The sequence below is a fragment of the Chenopodium quinoa genome, unplaced genomic scaffold (genome assembly GCF_001683475.1).
Source record: "Chenopodium quinoa cultivar QQ74 unplaced genomic scaffold, ASM168347v1, whole genome shotgun sequence".
Taxonomy (NCBI): Eukaryota; Viridiplantae; Streptophyta; class Magnoliopsida; order Caryophyllales; family Amaranthaceae; genus Chenopodium; species Chenopodium quinoa.
Genome location: NW_018742345.1, coordinates 2,701,483 through 2,709,142, shown reverse-complemented (window position 1 = coordinate 2,709,142; position 7,660 = coordinate 2,701,483). Strand labels below are relative to the sequence as shown.

Sequence of the window (7,660 nt, the reverse complement as noted above, 5' to 3'; positions counted from 1 at the left end):
GCAGACCGCTTAAATATTGTATTATTTTTGACAATTTTTCCTAAATCATATTCAAAATCCAAAAATAATAAATATATTTTAAAATACTTTTGGCGCCAAAATTAAAATATCAATTTGGCTCCAAAATTCAAATATCGATTTGGTTCACCAGTGGTAAAATAGCTATCCGTAACGGAAAAAAGGCCTATTCGTAACAAGCAGCGGGCTTTACGTATGCCACCGTTACGGATAGCTTGTGTTATTTGTAACGGGCAGTGTCCGTTACGAATAACACATTATTCGTAATGGACATTTCAAGTGCCCGAAACGAATAACGAATTATTTGGAACGGGAATTTCAACTGCCCATTACAAATAACCCCGTTATTTATAACGGACATGAATTTTCCTGTTACAGATAGTGTGTACCCTAATTTTTAAAAAAAATCCAGCACATGTTGTGCTGGATTAGCTAACTTGCATAAAAATTATAGCACAATTATCGATTAACTAATTGAGATAAATATAGTACTTCATATTTATACAATCAGCAAAAAAATACATTTATTATCGCCTAACAACTAAAACTAAAAACCTTCTACTTCATTGATTCTTCTTAGTCCAAAGCTATTTAACTTTTCAATGATTTTATCAACTTCTTCTCGTATATTATATATATGCTTCTCAACTTCATACATCTTTGGGGCACTATGCATGAAGCAAGCGAATCTCATGATCCAGCTCTCTTCAGACATGCTGCATTAGTTCAAGCTCTTGCTGAAGGCCCCGTACTTGATCTGCAACATCGAATAATATATTGGCCTCTTGAATCAATATAGAGCCAATCCACTGGACAACTGATGCAACAATGGATTCTACCACGGTTGGGAGCTTTGGTGTTTACCTTAGTTTTCCTGTTGATTTCACATAAATGATTCAATATTAAAGATAGTCAATTCTAACTTACAACTTTTAAGGTGCTCCTAATTATCAAAGCTTTGTTAATGGCGGAGATTTCAGCTTTTGGATCATGCATAGCATTTTTCTTGATAATATTCATATTATTACCAATAAAAGAGGAGTAATAGATAGTTCCCTTATATTATGAGTTATTGGTTAGTACAGATCGAGTTGTTACAAAGACCAAGACAAATAACATCAGAAATTTCATTAGACAGTTACCAAAACTAGCATCCAATTGAAACAATAAGATAGTGCCATCAACTTTGGAGTGAAACCCCACAACCAGTGAATAATATACAATAAATGTAATCCCCCATATTTTCAAATAAATTATAAATAAAATTATATTTATTTATAATATTTATTTGTATTTTTCCTGGAATTTAATTTCAAAAGTTTCAATTTTTAATTCGGGTCGAAAATTATTTTGGTACAAATTATTATATGTACCTTCATTCTATAATTCATGTCCAAACTATCAAAACCAACCTCACTTTACTTACTTAATTGACCCATTAATTTTATGAGGCCCAATCTTACTACTTACCCTACACCACCCTCTCTCTCCTATAAATACCCCATACATTCCCAAATTTTTCCCCACACTAAAAGGTTAGTAAACTCTCTTCTCTTTATTTTATTTCTTTATTTTCCCTTTATTTTTCTTTTTCCTTTATTTTTCTTCTTTTTTCCTTTCTTTCTTTCTTTTTTCTTCTTTCTTTCGTTCTTTTTTTTTCTTTCTTTATTTTCTTTTCCTCCTCCTTACGTGAGGAAGGCTGGCAGCCTTCCCTGCCGCCTGCTGCCCTGCTCGGAATGCCACCCCTGCCACCGAATTCCGACGCTACCGCCGCCCCTGCTCGCCGGCGAACCACCGTGGCCACCCTCACCTTCCTCCTCCTTATATTTTGTTCTATTGTGATGTTTATTATTAAATTGTTTTGGGTTTTCTTTTTGGGATCAAAATCATGTTTTTGATGTTTTAAACTAATAACTTCAGATTATAAGATTATAATTGTTGTTATAATTTTCAGATTTTATAATTTTAAAACCTAGGGTTTCAATTTATTTAAATTGGGATTTTAGGGTTCCTATGATCAATTAATTTGGGGCTTTTGTTCCTATTGCATTTCTAATGATTAATTAAGTATAAAAACATGTTTTAAGGGATGTTTTAAGGAGTTTTAATCAAATATATATTACTGGAATTTTATTAAAAGTAGTAGTGTTGTGATTTTAATGAAAGGGGTTTGATTACCCATTAAAAGAGAGATTAATCAAGTGTTTTAAAATAATTTTCAGATTTTTATAAAGTTTTAAACTTGCTGTAATTCCATGAAAAAGATGTATTTTAAGGTTTCCACGAAGGAAATTTAAAGTACTATAAATAAACATTTGATTTTAATTAAAGGGAAGGTTTAATGTTGTTTATTAATTAGATATTGAAGGTTTTAAAGTAAGTATTGCTATAAATTTTATTAATTGAGTATTGATTGAGATGTTATTGTTTGGTTTAGGAGAGGAGTTTATTAAAGGTGATTTCTAGATAGTAAAGTGGCGTACCAATTCGTTTATTCAAGGTACGTACGAGTTACAAAACCTTTCTTTTAGGTGCATGTTTAAGGACGGATCGAGAACTTAGTATAATGTATTGGGATGACCGGGTTAAATTGTTTTGTTATACATTGTGAATTTTTGTATGACGTGCACTATTCTATATTGCAAGTATTGTTTATGCTATAATTATGCAAGATGCGCTTAGAGGCAAAGGTATGTGATTGGTGAAATGATTGATTTATTACTCATTCATGATTATGAAAACATAATGAGTAAAGAAAGAATTTAAGTCTTATAAGACGAGGTTAAGGTTTTGGGGTGCCTTATGCACTCAAGATGTTTATACACCGAGGTAGTAAAAGAATAAATAATAAATGTTGCTTGTCACTAATAAATCAAGAATTGAAATTGGAAAATTGTTTTACTTGATTGAATTGATAATGGATTGATTGTATTGTTTGCATATGAGTCATCACCAAGTCTAAATTTGTAAATCACGTAAAGTGCAAGATGGATGAGCAATAAAACTCTTGATTGGTGCACATCTAGAGTAATGACAATCAAGGGTTGGGGTACACGGGGTATTAGCCGTGCACTTTTCTCGAGGTCGTCTGATCTACGAGTCTCTTATTTCAAATACTATTCAAAACTAGAAGTTGGATGAGATTTCATCCAACTACGGTCACGAAGTCGCGCTCGTGGTCGTTTGATGTTTATTGATGTTTCCGAAAGGAGGCATAGGGTTTTCTTTTATTGATGTTCCAAATGGAGCATGGGTTGGACAACCTTGTCTATGGATTAATCCAATGAAATAAATAAAATGAGTTAGCTAATATTAACTAGTGAAGTCTTAATAAAATTGATAATTGAGTCGTGTGTTGAGTCTATAATTTAATGATGCATGATGATTGATTGTTAGTCTGTACTCAGCTTTGCTGATTGCGTGCTTTTGTATGTGTCTTTCTTTGGTCATGACCTTCGCCTTTCAATGGCACTGTAATGATCCAATGTTTACACTTGTAATATTGGGGAGTAGACTCATCACAGGTGTTTACATAGTTCTGACTTGCATCAAGGTGGTGGGATTTTTAGTGGAGAGTTGGTTATTGTTTGCAGTTTATTTCTTTTCATAAGTTTGAATTTATTTAAACTCTGGTTTTATTTATTTACTACTTTTGTAGGGTTTTGAATAACGGCCTTAATGGTTCCAAGTTGTTAGATATAATTTGGTTTTGGTTATTGGTTTTGAAACATATTTGTATTTGATTTAGTATTTCCGCTGCTAATTTCTGATATAGTCTTAACGTTTGAACGCATGGCGGTAGCACGCTAGTAATTCTCTTGGATTTTCTTCAGGTTATTCATAGGTGTAAATAGAGAATTACTAGGGCGTTATAGTAAACAATCATAAATAGCAACAACCAAGCCATTAAGGTATATTATACAATGAACAACAAATGTGTGTTTAAATAAATTGTAAAATATAAAGAAAATTGATAGACATGGAAATTCAAGTAAGAAAACCAATGTATGATAATATAAATACAACATATATAACAGGAGACTTACGCAAGAGTTAAGAGTTTACAACTCACTAGAATAGGCTGTTATTTGATAGGAAGTTGTTCTAGGTACGTAGAAGCTAACGAGCAGTGATGTGAGATAAGCACAAGTGCACAACTGCCACAAATCTACAACGGATAAGTTTTCAACAAGTTCCTTCCCAAGATAATGATTTATCCTGTATGTAGAACAAGCAATAGGTCAGTCATTGAGTCACACTTGTGTTTTACTGTAAGAGAAGCACTAAAATCCAGTAAAAAACAATCACCTGAAAATCTTATCTTCATTCAAGTACTGCTTAGTCCACTAGTCAAAGCGCCAGAGGACTCTGAGTCTCGAATAAAAGGTTTCTCTACAATGACCCGGGTCCACCTATTTGCAGAGGATGTAGATATACTTGCACATCTCACCGCATCTATGAAGATGTTTGGTGGAATTGACAAATAGAAGAGTCGATTAGCAATCCCCCCAACCTACATTATTGAAGGTATTATGGTCTAAATAAAGGCTAAACATGTGATCTTCATGACAATAGTATAGAAATTCTTGACAAGGTTCTTGCAAGCTGCTATTTAAAAACAAAAATAAAATAAAATAAAATAAATCTACCCTATTACAAGTAAAATCTCTACAGAGACCTGCTAGCCATATGAAAATTTCAGGCTTTCACATGAGAAATCCAAATGTCAGTATTAGCACATCAATCCTTTTCATGTTTGGACACTACATTAACAATAAAATAGGTTCCATAAGTCATAAGATAATATTAGTACCATATCAAGAGATAAAAAATGAATCAACCACAATGTTTAGAATCTTAAGATATTCCAACCAGTGCTTGGTTTTTCTTTGCAGTTGTGCCTACGACATTCACAAAGCTGAAGTACATGAATCTAACCAGCATTGCTTACATGACTAAACATAGAATCCATGTCATTATCAGTAGATCACATCATGCAGTCCCTAATATTTGTCAGTGTACACAATTATGTCCCTAAATTATCTATAGTATACTACAAGCAAAAGCAAACATCACGTATAAATTATGAAATAAATCATTTTGAAATTTGAATGATGCTCATATTTATTTTAGCAAGTTAACTTTTTCAAAAATTAAGATACAATGTACCAGCAAGGGCAGCAAAGAAGTCATCGACAAGGACAGACAACTACTCAGTCTCATCAATCAACATAACAAACAAGTATTTAAAAGCCATGCTTACATTTGGGTACAAAACTCTTTGAAAACTCAGAAATTTAAGGAATTATATCACAACATAATCAGTGATACCTCATGTTGCCTGAGATTTTTGTCTAGCTCCACAAAGGTTTCTGTAGAATCATACTGACTAGATTGGTAGAAACGTCTGTTCAGAAACTCCTCCATATTTTCACCACAGTTCTCCCTGACAATCGAAATTCTATTTATAACTACGGAGTAAAAGTAAACGAGCAATATGACCCCCTAACACTCATAAGTAGTATAAAACACTAGTGAAAAAAAGGCAACATAATTAGAAGAACAAATCAACATAAGATACTGATTTGCAACATTTCATATATAAAAATAGATCATTACCCTAACATGATAAACCATAAATTACAAATCAAGTAAAATGTACAAACTGTACAACAAAAACAACGATTCGAAACACAAAATCACAAGCCCTAAAAATTCAGTTTATTAACCAATCAATTAAAAATTTTCTAGCTGATTTAAACTGTTTGAATTAATTAGTCCAGTAAAAACAGAGATAATGCACCAAAAATAGATCGAAATAAATAAAATTAAAAAAAAAATAAAGTAAACACATAAAAGAAACCCAGGTGATTTCAAATGTTTAAATTAACTAATCTGAGAAAAACAGAGAGAATGCAAAGCAGATTGATCGGAAAAATCATATAAAATGGAAAACACAAACAAAAAAAGAATAAAAAAAGGGAAAAGGGAGAAATTACAGTTGGGTAGACGACGTGGACCATGGCGACTCACCGGCGGCGAGCAGAAGGTGAGTGGAGGCCCCAAATGCAGCAATGGAGGAGGAAACTAATAACAAATTAAACAATTTAAACAACAATAAAAACAAATATTAGAAAATTCAGAGTATACAAAATTGACTCAAAATGAAAAATCAGCCAAAAAAACAACAATTAAAACAAACATTAGAAAATTCGGAGCATACAAAATTGACTCAAAATGAAAAATTAGCTAAAAAATCAATTATTCAAATGAAAATTAAACAACAAATGCTAGAAAATTCAGATTATGCAAATATTACTCAAAATGAAAATTCGACCAAAAAATATAAATTGAAACGAAAATTAAACCACAAACATTAGAAAAATCAGATGACACAAAAGCTAATTAAAATACAAAATCAGCAAAATAAAAATAGAAAGCCAATACCGTGGTTAGGATCATCAAGAACAAAGGCGATATCAAGTAGAACAACACCAGGATCAATCGAAAGTTAAACTCTCTCCCATTCAGAAAGCATGTCATCGGACTTCACCGGAAGAGTAGTCAACAACGGCAACATTGACAATGACAATGAAAACAAAGTAGTTGGAAAATAGAGGCTGTGAAATTGGAGACAACTCGCAATTAAAATTCGATAGAAGGTAACCATTTTTTCTCTAAGATTGATGGAGGAGAGGAGAGAAGGACTGAGTTTGAAATTACAGAACGAGGTGAATGACGGGGAGGAGAGGAGAGGAGAGAAAGAGGGAGTGAATGACGGTTAGGTGAAAGCCGTGAAACCCTAATAAAAAGCTTAATGGGCTCCTCTAAAAGTTGGGCCAAGTTTGGGCATTTGTATCGGGCACATTATGCCTGTTACGTGTAATATAGTATTTGTAACAGGCAAAATAGTGTATGTTACGAATACTTATTTATTTGTAACGGGTACTAATTTGTCTGTTACAAATACGTATTCGTAACGGACACTATTTCGCCAGTTACAAATAAATAAGTATTCGTAACGGACATTATTTTGCCCGTTACGAATATCTTAATTGTAACGGGTAAAATTTTGCCCGTTACAAATGAGATTTTTTCCACTAGTGGTTCCAAAATTCAAATAGTAAAATAAGTTACTAAGATGCCCTTTTTAGAAAATAATAATAAATTAATTAGTTAGAAAATACATTTAAAAAATACGGGGTATTTTAGTCTACCCCTTAAAAGAAATTTCGTCCCGAAACTTAGCTAAGACTGATAAAAAAATTATTTTAAATTATTGGTTCGTGTACATCCAAACTCGACTCTGGGCTCCAAGTAGCTTAAGAAAGACTAAAAAATGACTTGAAAAGCAAATGCACGAAACTATGTCGCCCTCTACCCCCTCTAAAAGGAGTTACGTCCCCATAACTCAACTAACACATTAACTCCTTTAATTAACTATATTAAAAATTTATCAATAATCATCAAGAAAATGTGTAGACACCTACTTTTTGCCTCTTGTCCCGAAAGGAAGTGCGATGATGTTGCAAAAATCCGTTCTTCATGTTAGATCAAAGTTGAAATATTTATGGACTATGAAAAGAATTATGAAGTAAGTTGAAACTCATATTTGAGACCAATTTATCTTAGAGCCTTTTCC

General features: G+C 32.6%; 1 long non-coding RNA gene across 3 annotated transcripts; it reads right to left on the bottom strand.

The window, feature by feature from the left end:
• Positions 1-466: 466 nt before the first annotated feature.
• LOC110694143 lies at positions 467-6,859 on the bottom strand. 3 transcript variants are annotated; one of them, XR_002505771.1, is made up of 6 exons: positions 6,466-6,859; positions 6,018-6,105; positions 5,350-5,464; positions 4,327-4,531; positions 4,065-4,236; positions 467-892 (listed from the first exon to the last, which is right to left on the bottom strand). It is a non-coding gene; the product is annotated as an uncharacterized LOC110694143 (long non-coding RNA). The 3 variants fall into 3 exon arrangements; XR_002505772.1 differs by having other exon boundaries at positions 4,091-4,236; XR_002505770.1 differs by lacking the exon at positions 467-892 and having other exon boundaries at positions 4,009-4,236; positions 6,466-6,858.
• Between the last annotated feature and the right edge of the window lie 801 nt (positions 6,860-7,660).